Raw genomic sequence first — 18,753 nt, forward strand, 5'->3', positions numbered from 1 at the left:
GTTCGTTATATCTTTCGCCTTTAAAATATCCACATCAAATAAATTTTCATTGGTCCTTGTTATTTGAAAAGATAAAGAAGGTAATTTAAGATTTTGCTCTGCCAAAAAAATGTCTCCACAAAAATACTCCACCCCGAACGATTTAATTCCAAATTACAGGAAGTCAATAAAAAATACACGTCTCTCCCCATCATTGGCTTCCTTCATTAAATTAGTTTACATCTTTAAAGGTTTTATAAATGACTATCCATGACCGCGACTACGTCTGCGTGGCTGGAATATCAATAGCTTGCATGCCAAATACTGTGTATATGCCAATTTTCAAGATTATTGTTTGAGCCATAAAGGTACCAAGAAGTAAACGAATAAACAAACAATCTTACTTTCACATTTATAATAATCACGGGTCAATATTCGGCACCATATATCATTTCATTTCTCAGTGCTCTCAATTAGCGTTTTTCAATAACATAGAAAAAAATATTCTAGCATTACATACACACATGAATAAATCAAATGGATTTATTAAAAACAGCAGGAATTTTACTCGCATTATATCTTTATTCAAAAAAAAAAAGAAAAGATGCGCTTGCGCCTCCTAGAGTCTTTGCTAATGATAGTCTCATATTTATTACTAATGATATTTTATGCAGATGAAGCTTGTAAATAACTGTAGCTAAATAAAGAAGTTTGAATATTAAACATGAGCCATTGAATGTGTCCTAGATAATAAATCATGCTGATGTTTTATTTAACCTTATTATAATTATTATTGAATACAAAGCAGTAATTGATTTGTATACCAATCTTTAACAATGGCTGTTACTGCACGTACTACTGAAATGGTTTCTGTATTATGTTTTCATGAATCTTATAACGAATGCCCGAGACTTCGTTCAATTTATTAATAATCTAGACTCTTAAGGTAGCCCACAGTGGTGCTCGCGTGAGTATCAATTTAATTCGCAATCATCAGACCATGACCAAAGATCATAACCTTCGGTTTGTATGAAATCACGTACAATAAAGAGTTAAAGCTCTATCCCTGGAGCTACTAACCCATTGAGCGAAAACTTAGCCAATTTTTTAAGTCTCTTAGCCAAATGAAATTACTAAATGTAAGCTGTAAATACTTATGCCATTTCTTCTAAAAACAATATATTTTCTTGTTACTTGTGGTCGTTATTTTTACAATAATCTTTATGTTAATATTTTTTCAGGTTTTGACCAAAATGTGTTGATTATTTTTATACTTTTCAACGTTCCCATTTTCACTTCATACAAACACATTTTTAAAAAGTTACAACACTTTTTAATAATAACATTACGATGCTTTAATTGTTATTCTAAATGCTTATTATGTTTAATATTAAAGATAGCCCTAATCAAATATTAAAAACATGTTTATAGACTCTAAAACGCAAACTATTTAAGTCAAAATCCCGAATCTGCTGAAAGCTTTTATGTTTACCTAAATCCTAAATCAACATTTTATTATCCAAGTAAATTGTTAATTTTCTATTTAATATGTGTAGTACATGTTCATTATCACTACAAGTGTTCAACATCGTAAGTGAATTTATATAGGGTTGCAATCATAAACAGTAAAATGATTGATGTGTAGACAGCTATTGTGTGTGTTCTTTCATATTAGTAAAAAGTGAATGTAACTTACGAGTATGAATAAAACATGTTTCTGTGTATGGAATCGATGACTGTGTGCGCTCAATCCATAGTTGTGTCTACAGTACATATTATTATTCAAACAATTGTATACACTTCTTCCTTACTTTCTTTTATTTATAATACTGTTTCACTACCATCTAGATAATGTTTGCTAATTGCCTCTGTTGTGTGTTTACATACTGACGATTCTGATTATATTAGAGTCAACAATATATTGCACTTTAATATGCTTCACATTATAATATGTATTGACATTTCCAACATTATTTCCTAAAATATTTCACCGCCATACATATCACATATCTTCATTATCATCATAAACCTTGATGGTTTACAGGTAGTAGTTTACTAAACTTGTAATTATAGAAATGAAACGAAATTAATATTAATAGATGACAGCAACATCACTTTAGAACCTCATACTTGTAATTTAAATAAATATCATTTATTATTCTCGTTTTGTAACATAGAATCATTTTCCATGAAACTAGTAAAAGTCATTGCTTACATGCCACCATCAGAGCTCCAAACGCCTGCAGGCTTCACTGCTACATCTTTTCAAATATTTTTGTTCCTATTCCTTTTTCTTGCAGCTAGCATGCATATTTTCCTTAATGCCATCTCTCCTCACACGCATTCAGATTTATCTTAATAACATAGATCTAGCTTTTGCTCAAAGCAGGAAATTAGTTAGTTCCATTTCATTCCACTATTATTATATTATTATTATATTATATTATTGACTTATGTACTTTTTATGACAATTTTTTACTCTTGGTAAGGTCTTAAAATAGGTTCCGGCTGGATTTGTCATAAATTTTTTATAGTATTTTTTTTTTATTTTGGTAGAAAAGGCAAATAAACATTAACCCCCCGACCGCGTATTTGTTTTTCACAAAAATAAAACATCGCTTTGACAACAAATAACAATACGAGTATTTAATCATCTAGCGAGATTTTAAAAAACAATATCAATCTATCAAAACATAAATCGCGGGATAAGAACGTCAATAAACATAAAAAATGCGAAACAGAAATCGCGGGATGCATAAAATTAAACTAGTAGTTGCTGCACGCGGAAATCGCGGGATGCTCGGCCAGAGAGTTAATAAATAGCATTTGTAACATCACAGTCCACAAAAAAAAGTATTACACGCTTAGATTTCATATGAATTGAATTAAATAGTTGTCATCTACGTCCATTTTATGTCTATGATGGTCTTGTATGTTAAAATTATATAGGTAAAATTTTAGTTACGATAGAAAAACCTCAGGCATTATTGAAATTTATGATGAAAATAACCGTACATCATTGACAAAATACTAGTACGTACGTAATGCGTACTTATCGTGCAGATATTGATAAATAAACAATCAAAACAAAAAATTACTTATCTGGTGTTTGATATGTACATACTGTCTATAGTGACACATCATAAACAGAAACTAGGATAGTGATAGAATTTATGTATCACATAATACAATATTCCATGTTATGTTCCGAGATTTAGTGTACCAACTGCTAAGTTACGCCTGACTTCCGTCTTTGAGTAGCGCACTGTGCACTGAAGTCGTAGCGAAGAAAATCCTTACACTATCATATTATGATATTTATATAATTAAAACAGATTATTCAAAAACTTAAGATTGAATTTTAAAGAGTTATTTGTATTTTGTTAGTTACTTTTAACCTTCATAAAGAAATTTCAATAAAAATACTCTTACTAAATTGATCCTAAAGACAGATATTACATATATTGTTTTACACAATTTAACTATTGATTTTGGAAGAACAAATAATAAAAGACAAAGGAAAGTAATAGTTCCTGTACCCCCGGAAATTTATATTACAAAATTGCCTTTGATTATATTAAATACATATCATGTTTCTCTAAATTTATTTGTTTAATAATTTCAGCCGTTCATTGTTATAACTGACGTCAAAATCTACATTCTTACGTCTCATCATCGTGCGTTTCCTAGTCAGGCAGCAAGCATTTCCATTTGCCAAATCATCGAAATAGAAACATGTTACTAGCTAGTCATATGACCATACGTGAAAACTCCAAATCAGTCGTTGAGAACACTCATCTCTGTAGATGACTACACTCAAAGGTTCAGGCAGTGATTGAATCCAAAACGAAAATAAAATCTTAATAAAAGTATAATTATGGAATTAAATGAAGCTTCGATCAGCATTTCTCATAATCATAACAATTGTAATGCGTAGCGGTTTTTCTTTGAAGTCAAGTCGGCTATACTAATATTTTATTTCTCAACGAATAAAAACATGATATGTATATAGATGTAACAATTGAACTATGCCTGAAATCTTGAATATCCGATGAACAGTTACAATTGCATTTTTTATGGACCAACTCGCAAATAAATGTAACATTAATTCGCAAACTCATCAATCTTCTCAGCTGTATTAAAATAAATTATTTGTTCAATATAAATTGATATTTGATTACGTTTATTATGTTCTTAAAAAAGTAGTTCAAATTATTTGCTGTACTAATTCTAGTCCACCTCTTTATTAGACTTAATTGTGTGAAGTCATTAATTTAACTACGCACATAGCTGTCTAACAATGTAAATAGTTGTGGCACATACAAGTGCATTGAAATCTTTACTCAGCACGTAAAAGCTTCGAGAGTTGTATATAGCCTTGTGGTTAGTAGCAATTAAGTTTGAAATAATTTTCTCGTACATACGACCATGATACGCAAAGAGTACCCGCGTTCATTACACCTAATTGCAATGTAATTATCGGCTATTGAAAGCGGTATGCGGTGGCTGTGCCCCGTGCCGGTACACAGCCTTTGTTTTATGTTATACGCATTTGTAATTAATGTTTCATTGGTTATATGCTAACACTAATAAATAGAGATAATTGGTATTTGTTATTATTATACAACGAAATCAATTACAAATTGTAAACAATTATTTTAAATTTATTTCTTATAAGCGACTTTAGCATGTTATACTATGAGTTGTACATGTTGATCTGCAATAGAATTTCCTATAAAATATTGAATAAATATTTACAAAAAAACATAAAACATCGTTAACTGCGACTTGTTAATACATATTATTAAAATGAATACCTATTTTAATAACCTACTAATAATAGGTTATTATTATATTTATCTATACTTGTTCTATATAAAAAACAGTATGTATTAGTACCAACATTAGCTTTTGTCCGCTTTTTTGGAATTAGTAACCACTTGTGCTTCTTTTGTTAGATGATATACCATGATAAAACATACATCAGATTTTAAATTAGAGATTTGCTTAATGCCGGAACAAACATCAGTAAATGAACTAATTTTGTATGTCTGAACTACAATGCTATTGTCAATTTTCATCCGAACACTGAAAGGCTAAGAATGAAAATCACACATACCAGGTAGTAAAAACAATTTTTTTTAAGAAATTTAGCATGACAAAGAAGCTGATGACCCACCTGATGGAAAGGGTCTCCTATAAACATAAACAAACAAACTGAAACACAACCATGCAAACATAGCTACCTCTCAGCAGACACACGGATGGGAAAGAGATACTCAAAAGGACAGCTTTTGTACAAAGTCTGCCTCCGTCAAATGTAATAGAGCGCTGTATAAAATATGCTAATACAGTCATCCTATGAAAGAATGTTCTTTGAATACTCATAAATTGCTCTTACACTGTACTAAACAAAAATTTAAAAAGAACAATAATCTTTCTCTTAATCTTTCTCTTATTTGGTCTAATACTGGATCATCTATAATGTTTGATGTACATCTATAAGTGGGGGGAAAGGGATTGTTAGCAATGGAGTTCGACATTGCTAGCAATATGCCCTATCAGGTCGAGTCGACCTCCACGTGGTTCCCCCTGGAAACTATCGTGAACAATTCTTGTTGAATTCGTCACTATGGGCTAACTGACCTGCTTCATCCTCACCTATCATCTTTTACTGGTGCGCCGCCGGTGTATACCAAAAGCGCGGGTGGAGTTACCAATCCATTATCACCCATTAAAAAAAAAAACGTCTATAAGTATCCAGACCAAAACTCCGTGGATCCTTTTCGATCAAATTTAAAAGCCTGAGATGATGATAATACAAACCTTTACGAAATGTTGTCCGCCAACGTAAACTTGCGTAGACCATTCTAATCTACTATTTGAATTGCTCCAATAAGCACAAAATTGTAAAGAAATAGTTGGTTTACACATGTAGACCCACTATATCTCATCTCTAACTGGAAACATTCGTATTCTACAGAACGTTTCAAATTGTTATTGAGTTTTTACGACATATAGTGATACAAACACGTTAGTAACGAGATTCTCATCGTTTAGGGTCATTAATACCTTCATAGCACTACACGAGCGGTACATCCGACATTATGTTTTGATGTATGTAGATTGATATAATAATTACCTCCTTTTACTAGTCGCTGTTATTTCGTAACTACGTCCGTAGCCAATCTCAATCACTACCGATGCAGTTCAATCACCATAAACAAAATAAATTACAGCTTAGTAAAAATAAAACGGTACTATCGACATTATTATATGTACTAATTTGCAGTAAAACCTTTATCATATGTTATTTATCCTAAAAGTGTTAATTATTAATATTATTAATATTTACGGTCGTATCATCCACATTAATTAATAATAAATACAGTTGTTGATTAAACGATTACACAAAATAAAGAGCTTAATTTTGAGCTTGGTTTGCAGAATGGTTTTATGTCTAACAGATTTTAATACAACTCGTATAGGAAGTACAAATCATAGTTTTCCTATGAAGCATTCTTGGAAGTAGTATAGTAAATTTGTTAAAAAATAATTAAAATCCGTTCATAATTGACGAAGATATTACAAAAACATAACTGATCACCTCTTCCTTTTTGAAGTCTGTCAGAAATAACGGATTTACAGGCATGTAATTAAATTTTGCATGCATCTTAAGTTCTAGTGTCTCAAACAACTGTTTTCTAAACACCACACATGTTACTGAAGATATAAATATTATGTATAAAAACAATTGTACGAGTATTTATACAATTTACAAAACACTTAACGACACTTGAGTAAACTCGCATAAAATATTTTTTGTGTCCAAAGAAATTTTACGGTACAGTAATTGTATCTGTATGTAAAATATATTTCCAATAATATCTGTACAACTAATTTGAATTTTTAACAGTTCAGTTCAATCGGTTTAATAAGAAAACGTCCAGATCAGTACAAAAAGATATGCTTATGAAATACATACTCTCATATTTGTATGGTACTGGGATGGAGCGATTGATGATGATGATGATAACATCATCATCATCATTATCATCAACCGCTGTTTGTCGAATGCTGAAAATAAAGCTTCCCGTTCGTCATAAGGAACGGAAGCGTTCCTTATGGCAACGATTAAAAAAATACGAAAATCTTCCAAAAAAATTATGTAATTTTTTTTATTTTAAAACCTAGTACCAACAAAATATTCAAAATGAAGTAATATCGTAAAATTGATAATACAAATATTGCAGAGAATTAAATCTCTATAAGTCGAAGAATTTTCTTTTCTTTCTAGTTTTTGTCTTTCTTTCTTTATTCTTTATTTTACACATAACATAATGTTAAGCAAATCATTTTCAACTAATAAAAGATTTCTTCTAGAAACCTTTTCATGTGAATTGGATGTGATTGTGCCACTAAGCCCCCTGTTTTTATTCTGAAAATCACCTTGCAGTATGTGATTGTAATTTTTGTTACATTACATTGTGATTTTTTTGTTATTAGTTCGCTTAGCATATTTTGACGATATTTTATTATAAACCAGCATAATAAAAAGGCTGTAATGATTAGTTTTATTAAAGTTAAAAGAGTAAATATCTCATCTTTATATTATATTTTCATAATAACCTTATAATTATATAAAGTTAACAGTTTAGTAATCGCTTGGAGAATAGCGGTTATTTTATAATTTAAATAGAATTTAATATATGAAATATAATACTTTTAATGTATAAAATCCCAGTATATACCCACTGATAATATTTACTAATCCATCATCTAAGTGTTCGTGTCAAAAAAACTGTTACAAGATTCTCTCGCAATATATTTTTATGAGCTTTACACGTTCTTACGAACGTTATAAATATTTTTTTCTTTCGAAATAAAACCTCTGTTCCAGAAGCCCTCCACTGAATGATTCGAATATTAGTGTAAATGACTCTACTTAACGTGTGAATATGCTCATAAAACTATTATTAGTAATGGTTCGGAGTTCACTTGAAGTCCATTATCCACAAGATGCCGGTCTTTAGTGTTACAAATATAGGAATTAGATTTCATTTATATTTTCACGGTAATCAAAAATTTACTACTAATTACTTATAATACGTATTTCAGTTCTTTTTGTATCTTAAATGTTATTTGCTATAAAATATCTTTAAAACTGGAAATCCGTCCTACAAGTGGCATACTTGATAGATATTAATACTCGTAACTATTGCTTCAACATATATACATATATGGGTATATTCTTACTTATATGCGATTTTTATCAATCACTTTGTTAAATTTTAAATCTAAAGATTTCTAAATTCTTGTATTGATCCAAATAAGAGAGGGTTTTTCTGTTTCATGTATTCGTATGCAATTAATCGGGCATCATATGAAAGTATTCAGTGAAATCGCATAAAGGACTACGAGATTAGTAAATAGCTATTCAATTTTTGCTCACTCTTAATTACTTTTTAAAACTTAGTTATTTATTTGTAAAAATTGTTGCTGTATCTTTATTATTTTCCTCGATTCTTATTTTAATTTTAATAGACAAAATTCTATTTTCCTTTACCATTGTACAAGTATTGTCACCAAGCGTTCAAATATGTAACTAGATTGTTTGTGTAAATTTATTTTTGCTACTTTTATCTACATACAATACAAGTTTTAGAGCCAATTTCCACGGTGTCTTTCTTCGGCAACCTCTTTGAATGCAGACAGTAAATTTGCGAGTTGAATATCTCCACTGTCTGCAATTTTCCATGTCTCGTGATCATTTTTTTTAAACTACCACGAAGCCTTATTCTGAATTGGTCATCAGTAATCATCTGAATTGTTTGCCCAAGTTCACATAATCATTTTAATACAGACGATCTAAATATCTACAACCGTTATATTAAAATTATGATCTTCATTTTGGACAATAGTAGGAAGTTGTTAGTTCCTAAGCGCATACTTACCAAATTAAATTAATTTAATATAATTGGGATGAATTTAACATTTTGCCCAAAGTAATTTTTTATAGAAATATTTTTAATCCGATTCGAAACAACGTAAGTGAAATTTATATATATATATATATATATATAAATTTCACTTTTCACTTATCTACCAGTGTGACATTTCTGTCATGATTTAGGTCGCACGTATCAACAACTCCAACAACATGACATGTGTGCAAAACGCTGATATTTATCTGCTAAACTATAAATTACTCGGCTTAACAAATTACCATCAACACTTCAAATAAATATTTTTGTTGCTAGAATATCTACCTGTATTATATTACCATCTCTTTTATATTGGAGATATAATTTTATAATCTTTTATATCTATGGATCATATTTAAATACATTTTCTTATCTAATAGTAGTAGTTCTGAACCTGATAGTATAAGCTGATTTTATATCATAATATAACTCATTTTTAAGAATTTTTATATGAATACAGTTAGTATTCTCTGTCACCATCACAGTTTTTCTAGTCTATGTTATTTAGACAGAAGAAACTGTATAATAAACGGCAGGAAGACGCACTGCGCTTTACGAGCGAAGATGTATGTTCAATTGGCAGTTAAATCATTTAACAGCATATTGCTTTAGAGTTTAAAATTGAGGCGGCGGATGTTAGCCATGGCTAGTTACTAGAATTAATTAGGTGTGTTCTGGAATACGTTCTCATTAATTTCAACATGGTCTGGTAGAAATCGCGTCGTTTTCGCACTTTGTATGTGGCAGCCAAATTACCATATTTAAAACATATATCACTGTATCTTACCTCTGTAGCGCCTGCTCACATTTGCCCTTATAAAAACATGTCATAGAGCAGTTATAAATTAATATTCATTAATTATATAAACATATACACGGTAATAAAAATAATAATTCTAGAAAAACACGTTATAAAATTAAACCATATATAGCCATATGACTATTATTTTAGTTTTTACTGTTGAAAAATTTTTTTTATGTTCCCCATAAATAACGAACTATTCTTAAATAGCATAAATTTTGTATTGAATCAAAAATATAATATTTGCTCTTCTGTATTTTGTACCGAAGAAAGTATCTAGTGAAACAAGAGGTCCTTGTTTTATTTATGTACGTAGTTAACCACTTCCTTCTCCTTCTAGAGCGGCGTCGTTATAACATTTTACAGCATTTCGTACTAAGAAAATCACTTAATTGCAATGTTTACTGGATACAAACGATTTGTGCAATATGATATTAATCCACTATATAATACTTATTTTTTACTTATATTAACTATTTTTAATTATCCACATATAACGTCAACATTTAACATTAAAATATATCTTTTTTATATTTTCAGGTAAGTACCAAGAGACAAAAAATCAGTAGCCGTTACTTTTCAAAAGTCTAAAGTGAGTACAGATAATTATTCTTTATATCGTAGTATGCAACTATACTTTATATTGTATTTATTATATTTCTTATAAGACGTATCCGATGACTTACATCGAATTATTATTTAGTGTTATTTGTAAATATATTTGTGGCAATGTGATTATAGTGGTTATTATTTAATAAGATGAAACTTCATCTAAATTTTATCCGTCAGGTTATCATTATAAACGCATTCCTCGTCAGCGCCTTTGATGACAAGATGATTAATACGCTACAGAGCACCAGTAAATTAATCACAATATGTAATAAGTGGTTTAATAATAACATTTATGGCCAACAGCGCGGCAAATAGTTTGTCACGATTATAACGAGTGAGATATTATCCGTACTGGGACTGTAACAAACAGTTGTTCTCACGGCTGCTTATTACAGTTCTGTAGCATGTAGTTTCCTGCTGGTCTACACATGCTTTTATTTATCACGCACCGTTACTGGCCGGACACTAACACACTGAGCTAGACAAATTCACTCCACTTTCCATTTTTCACTGCCCATTTTCTTGGATACACGAGCGTCGTTTGTACGGATGATTCGCGGAACGAAATGTGTACAGTCAGTTGCCAGCATAACCCACTTGTAACTCGAATAAATCGCTTCGACACAATTACTGCAATGTTATTGTGCGTAAAGTCGTTATCCTAATGTAACAGGCCGATTCGGTTAATATTATTTTTGTATTACTTATTTCTATATACCTGTTAAAATTACATATTGCCTGTAACTTCCTTTACACCACGAAACCTGTTTAGAATTCTTTTTGCATATTCTAAAATTCTTCCTTCATTGATCATCCAGCACGCGAGCTCATTAGTGCATTCATAATTGTAATTATGTTTAATGACCATTCACCATCAACCGCCACCATATTATGTAATAATATTTATGTATCTTGTTAGATCATCCAAGTCTGCGGTAAGCACAGCTACTTGTTAAACTACCTTGTTGATCTCTGTAAATATCATCTGACTAGTGCAACTAAATTGCCAGCACATAATATATATTCTACTCAAGACCTTTTCGTTGAAGGTGTCGTATTTTTCAAACGTATCTCCCCCTATACTCTGCCTTATATTGTAATATGTAAAATTAATTAAAGTAAGTAACCCAAAATGTACAATAAAGCTGCCAGATCTTTACTTAGAAATAAGTCAATAGCGCTGTTGATGGTTCACCCAAACTGTTTATGGCATCTATTAAAATTTATTCATGTATGTAACCGTTTCTATTGTTTCATACTCTGTGAGTTAACCCCTTTACTCTATACACTTGGACATAAGATGCTTAATCACTGTAATTAGAGCCAACCAACTAATGCAACTAAGCTGCAAGCGCTTCGCAGCTATCCAACTAAGGCGATAGCGTCGTTGATGATTCGCCAAAGATCGTTTATCACGTCTACACACATTTGTTCGTCTCCGTAAACGTTTTCATTGTTTTGTATTCTGTGAACGAACCTCCATGCACTTGGACCGCGCGCATCACCGCTGTCACAATGGGTGTGATTCTGATCCGCTTGTGCTACTTGACATGGAAATAAAAGAAAGTTCGATTTCTGTCGACTGGTGGAAAGGACAAACACGCATGAGTCACGCGAATCGAATTCTCTAATTCGGTAATCGAAGTTATACGGATGACGCGCTCCGATTTAGAGGTGTGTCTGCACGCTATCTTCTTGACCCGATAGCAGACTTGTCTTTTTCACATTCACCTTGCCCCCATTGCACCAAAGCTATTCTAATACAGTGTGATAAATATGTGATTACTGTAAACTCTCATATTAATAGGATTTATGATATTTTCATTATTACATATTTATAATTACAAATTAGGTAAATTGTACACTAATGTAACATAATAGGTATAATTTAATTACTAAAAATTAAATAATTGCGCAACTAGAAATAATTAGCCACAAAGCCAAATCGTACATCACATGAAAGGACAGCCAGGAATATTTCCGCTCCATTAAACTTGTCGCGTTTAAATACTACAGCCATAAAGCAAACATCTAAATTGTCTGATTGCGAGCAATGTTGCGGAGATTTATTATAAACCTCTGTAAACCTGACTGTTTCGATTTATTACATCTGAACGAATTATAAATTCTTCTTGAGAAAGTTATACGCACTCAGTGAGCAGTCATTGATTTTGATTAGCTCATCAAAAAATAAGTATATATGATTAGACGCCAAACTGCATCCGAACATCAGTTCTATCTTGTTTTGCTCTCTGATGATGAATTTGTGAGAAAATGATTAATGTTAAAAGCATAAACAATTTCAATCATCAATCCTCTGACCTGTACATAAATCTACATGTAATTTAAACCATTTCTTCAGATATAAAAAACCATCTGTGTAATTATGTACTTAGATACTTTGTCTCCACTAGCGACCGTTACTCATTAGAAATAGAAGAAACTAACAATTGAGCGACAAAGTTAATCGTGTTTGCACATCGTAAGTCAGTGAAGCAAAAGATTCTATCCGTTATACCAATAAGGGACATCGGCGCGGTCATTATTTACCTTTTAAATTAAACTTGAACGAGATGCCTTAGCTATTCCCACCGTATAGTCACGTAGTATGCACACATCGTCTTGAAAAGTAAAACAAAAAGTACACTTTATGCATACGAGAGTACTGCTGAAATTTATTGCGGTATAATTTAATGGGTAGCTGTGTACGCCTATTTGCAAATGATAATCGAGCCAAATAGAGGTTTGCAATTTTTCTTCCACGGTGCTCTCCGCATGGAATGTTATGGTACTATACTCATCATTACGTAAATCTACAGAAACGTATGCATTAATAACATTAAAGTTCATCATTAAATTCATGATGTAGTACTATGAACATTCATTTTTATAAAATTATCTTTTACCTTAGTATTTTATTCGACCATGGTAAATTGTTTACCTTATTAAAACATCTTGAAACTTGATCTAAAGTTCGTTACTTATTCTCAGTAAAAAATTGACATCTCACTTAAAGCCATGCTTGACATTTTATTTACCACTGCGATATAAAAAGCCATCAGAACGCAATAAAATTGAACATTGTATGTTTTTGACCGGAACTCAATTATTTTTTGGATAGTTTTTGGATTCCATAATCAAATTATCAAAACGACGCCCTAATAAATTTTAAAATTATTCTCCGTAGTTTATATATGTCAGTATAACACTATATTATCTAATTTTCATAAAACTTTAGAAGATGTAAGAGAATTAACTCACAGACAGTTTTTTTTATTTTTATTTTCTTAACCTCTCTGTACATGCAAAGAATTGAATTATTATATTTATCTAAACACATTAATAAAGTGTCATTATATAAATCTTCATGAATATATTTTACATATATTCGAAAATATCGCAGTAGATTTTATATTTAATAGTTATTTTATTATGACACACTATTTGAAAGGTTACTACTAGTTGAAATATTAGGCTGATTAAGTCTTATGTCGAATCGTGTCCAGTCATTTAACTTATAACAGTATTTCAGTCTGTAACTAAAACACCGGTAAAAATCTACGTGTATTCTAAAACCTACTTGGTGCTATCCCAGACTTTGAAATTGAGTAACTTTTTGTACTAAGCTACGGAACCCTAATCACGCGTGTCCGACACGCTCTTGGTCTATTCTTCTTTTTTGGCCAAAAAAAATGTTCACCGTCACCTACAGTCTTTTTTAACAACAGTTTTTATCACTAAGGTGGCAAAAAGAAACGCAGCTACCGCAGCCCAAAATATTTTATTAAATTGTTATATGATCATAAAACAGCTGGATATCTCCACAGTTAGTTGATATACAAGTTTAAAAAATAATAATTGTAAAGACACGCAACCAACTAATTTGAATATCACATTTACAAAGTATTTGCTTTATGTTACTAAAGTTGTGTTTATTATTGGGAAAATTGTTTAACAACGAAGTTAAGATTCTCCCACAATACCAATTAACTTTAATCAATAAAGGCGATTCCGAATTAGAAGTATTGTTGACGCTTTCGGTGTACGACGCCCACACGCATTCATCAAACATTGCACGTTTGACACGCTTTTATATATTAATTTTTAAAAAGACTAAGAAAGCTCTTAATAACTCTAGTGCTCTCATTTTTAACAGATTTCAATTTTATTTATATTTGATATTTTGAGAACGGTTCTTTTATTTTATGTTAAGATATTTTACACCATTGTATACACATATTTACAGTGTATTAAATTTGCAGTATGCTTTTGCACTGATTTCTCTAATATTTCAGGAGTGATTTGGGTGTATATACACTCACATACACTGAGTGTATATATATAAGTATACAATTTAAATAAAAGTATTTAGGATTTTTGTTTTTTAACGATATCTATAAACATGCACAACGGGAATTTTATAAACTTACTATATTTGTCGTTTCTGACAATTGTTTCGACTCCATCCGGAAGTCTTCTTCAAGTGGCGTATACTCGTAGCGCTTTGCATCTCAGCGTCCCGCCTCACACTGCGGGCTACAGCTCGCAGAACCCATAAAGACTTTGAACCGAGCGAGGGTTTTAGGATGCCCCCATGCTAATTTAATTAAAGTTGTATTATAGTTTCAATCATACTTTTAATAAAGTATACTGATATTAATGATTATTTCGATATCAAATTTTAATTTACTTAGATTTTACAAATACACATAATATCAACTCCTCAAAAATATTCAACAACTACTGTCTAGTGAAGATAAAAATTGTAATTTTATAATTTATGTCCTTAATATCTTTAAATAAATTACACATATAAAAAAACAAAATTCTTACTGACTGATCTCTCAGTGACATGTAAGCTTTTCTCAGTCTCAACGCCTAGATACTGCTATTTCAATACTTGAAATTTTGAAGTTTCCACTAATACCACCTTTCGACTAAACAACTACCGAATTGTATACATGTTGTGGTATAAGAATATAATATTATTTTTGCTTTTGTATTTTGAAGGAAGAACGCAAGGCCGAAAATGAGAAATAATGGATTCAACTGACCCAACTTTTAATAAGCTAGATGTCCATATTTATGATCATGTTATACTTTATATGTAAAAGAAATTTGCCTTTTCATCCCTCTAAACTGACAAGATCTAAATGCTTTTGTGACCTTAAAAATTTATTCGATTTACTTGAAAAATATGTTTATGTAAATACGGCTTACGCAGCGGGAAGAATTTATTTTGTATTAATAATAAATCATGTTTGAATTAATTTCTGTTGACAATATACTATATATAAATATATGTATCCAGTACAGATACGTATTGCGATTGAAAACCACAGGGTGCAACGGTTAGCACTACATAGGGTTGAATGAACTCTACACAGGACCTCTAGAAATAATCATAAAAGTCGATACTTGCATCACGTATAAAAATGGAGATTACCGTAAATAATTTATGTGATGTGATACAAAAGGCAGGTTAGCGTTTCTTCCTGACTGTCTTTGAGTAAAGGACATTAAGAAAGAAGAAAAAAGATAGGTGACACACTATAATATTAAAGCAAACATATACACGCATATTGTGAATACGATTAAGATAGATTTTAACCAAAAAATAAATTCATACACGATACCTAGTGAAAAACTACACTTAAAAATTATTACATCTGATAATAAAATATCAAAATTTCATATTTCTAACACCCAGTGATTTAAACCTAGTGATTTAAATTTTACCAAAGGTAGACTTTGTACAAAAGTCGTTTGCTTGGGCACCTCTGTACCATTCTTGTTTCTACCGTAAAGCAGTTGTGTTTGCACGGCTATGTTTCGGTTTGAAGGGTGGGATATGGCAGTTAATTTACAGGGTACAAGGGAATAACACCTGAGTCCTCAGGAATGGCAACACATGGAGGGTATCATGGGCGAAACAGTATACTTTGTTATATCCATGATACTGCTTATGTCTATAGGCGACGGCTATCACTTTCCATCAGTTGGGCCGTCAGATTGTGTGCCATTTTAAGTTGCATAAAAAAAACTATGCGCTGATAGTTTTGTGTTTGATTTTTTAATTTTGTTACGCTAAATATTCTAGTATAATGTTCAGAAGGGTACAATAAAAACACCTTAGTCAGCACACGTTTTTTTATATATATGTAGATTGAAGACAAATATACATATTTATATTTAAATTAAACCTCCACGTAATAATAATCTAAAGCAAATAAACATAACAACCGCGTTCACTTCCCACTGCGAAACAAACAATATCGTATTATAACATCTCTGTAGTCATTATAATTCAATAACAAAGCAACAAAATGTGAAAACGGTACTCCATCGGTTGTAGCATTATATTAAAGTACGTAATGCGTACCTACCGAAAGTGCAATGATCACAAATTATAGGTATATAAACTTCCTCACAGCATACCATTAGCTCTTACTTATTATCTCGGCGAATGTTTGCGACTACCGTTCTTGCAATATCATTTTACGACTTATTTCATTATCGGCTTTATAATCTGTAAATAAATCTACGAAATGTAGGTCGGCAAGTGGCTCCACCTTCGATGTCATATTTTTATATTATATTTTCAATCAAAGAATGATCTTTTAGGAAGGGTTTCTAAATTTGACTGTATTCTCTTTTTTTTTTTTTGTTTACATTATACTCGTACAATATCTTTGTCAATACTGAACTGTGGTTAATTATGACTTTATAAGAAGAGTTAACTTTATAAGAGTTTTTTAATCGCAAAATTAAACTTGTTTTTAGAATACCATAATACTGATGATATAACAATAAGCATTTTTGAATAGGGATTTTTTTATGAATGTGCCGACTAATCCGGAATGCAATTTCAGTCTAAAAGAATGGGCAAGAAACTCAGCTGAAGCTTTTTTAAATAAAGTTGTATTTACAACCAAAATGTAAATGAATAAAATAATTATTACAACTTTCCTATTCATAAAAGAAAAAAAACTATAATCAATCACATTATAGATTATAGATCTTGAATAGACCAAATCCTACTATAAACGCCCGTTCACGAGTATGACGGATGAACCAGCTATCATTTTGTTCAACCATATTATAGAGAGCCCAACAACCCAGCTCACCTCGTCGCCACCAATCTGGATATTATACATGGTATGACATGTTTCAAGATACGATAATGTTATCGATTTGAAATTTGAATATTTTTACATATTGTTCGCCCACACATATTGCAATGGAAATAATTGAAAAATATTTTTATTTTATTTGCTAGGAAGTCCAAAAAGGTACTTTAAATTTCAAAACTGACTTTTAAAATTTAAAATTTTAATTTCCTTTATTTGTACATTTTAAAATTGACTTTTATTTTTTATTCTCCATAGTTTATTTACTTAAGAAAGAAAATGTGAAAAAAGCCATCTCCCTCTCTTTTTTCGAAGTTTGTGAAGTATCTGGTAGATCTGGAATAATTACATTTTATAAATTATAAAAAAAATATGAATAATATTAGAAATATTACAGGAAAAATGGAATAATAAATAATGCAAGAAATTATCAAAAAAAACCTGCAAAAATAAACGTATTTATGCAGTCTAGTTTTTAGCCACAATTATGGCCCAAAATAAGAAGTTATAAATTATAATATCAATAATAATAACTATTAGGCATCTATTTTATATGAAAAAAAAAACAATAAAGTTTGTTATATCTCGTATTTATGTTTATGTACGGAATCCTCCTCGTCTGAATTCAACTCGCACCTGATCGATTTTTTTTTGTCGAACAGAAACTTCTTATCTTCTTTAAATATGTGAACTATTCAGTGGCAATATTTCTTCTTGTTCCTTGATATCGAATTCTATTGAATATAACTTCTTTTAAATTTTACTTTTATTTAAAAATTATTTAAAAGAGTTATTCGATGTTTTTTATTTAAGAATTTATAATATCGACTTGTAATTCGATATTGTAATGTATTTATCATACCATCAATAACTAGCATTATACTAATGAAAACAGAATCTAATAAAATGCCGAAGTGCACTGATACCAATTTTCCTAAACACATAATGGGTAGTTCATTCCTGACGCTTAAAATCACCAAATTTCGTGTGGTAGTCAATACTACCACACGAAATTTGGTGATTTTAAGTCTAGGCTCAATAGCCTAGACTTGACAGTCCGGAGCTCGGACCTATGACTATATGAACGACGCCTAATGTAGAGCATTCAGTAAATAGTTGTGGAATCATTCACTGTTGTCTACTCAAGTATTATTACAATTACTTTAAGTTTTAAAACGTGATGAAGCACAAAATCTATTTTTATTTTTATGTTACTACTTTTTCTTCAGAAATAGAAACTACTGTA

At 30.7% G+C, this 18,753-nt stretch overlaps 2 protein-coding genes across 3 annotated transcripts in view; both read left to right on the plus strand.

Annotated features, from left to right (window-relative positions):
- LOC113519028 (uncharacterized) overlaps positions 1-18,753 on the plus strand; it is a 404,087-nt gene that overhangs the window by 182,244 nt on the left and 203,090 nt on the right. The gene's annotated exons all lie outside the window — the stretch shown is intronic.
- LOC113519027 (autophagy-related protein 16-1) overlaps positions 1-18,753 on the plus strand; it is a 223,749-nt gene that overhangs the window by 102,042 nt on the left and 102,954 nt on the right. The window lies entirely within an intron of this gene.

This window comes from Galleria mellonella, unplaced genomic scaffold (assembly GCF_026898425.1).
Source record: "Galleria mellonella isolate WM207_F2 unplaced genomic scaffold, CSIRO_AGI_GalMel_v1 utg165, whole genome shotgun sequence".
Lineage (NCBI taxonomy): Eukaryota > Metazoa > Arthropoda > Insecta > Lepidoptera > Pyralidae > Galleria > Galleria mellonella.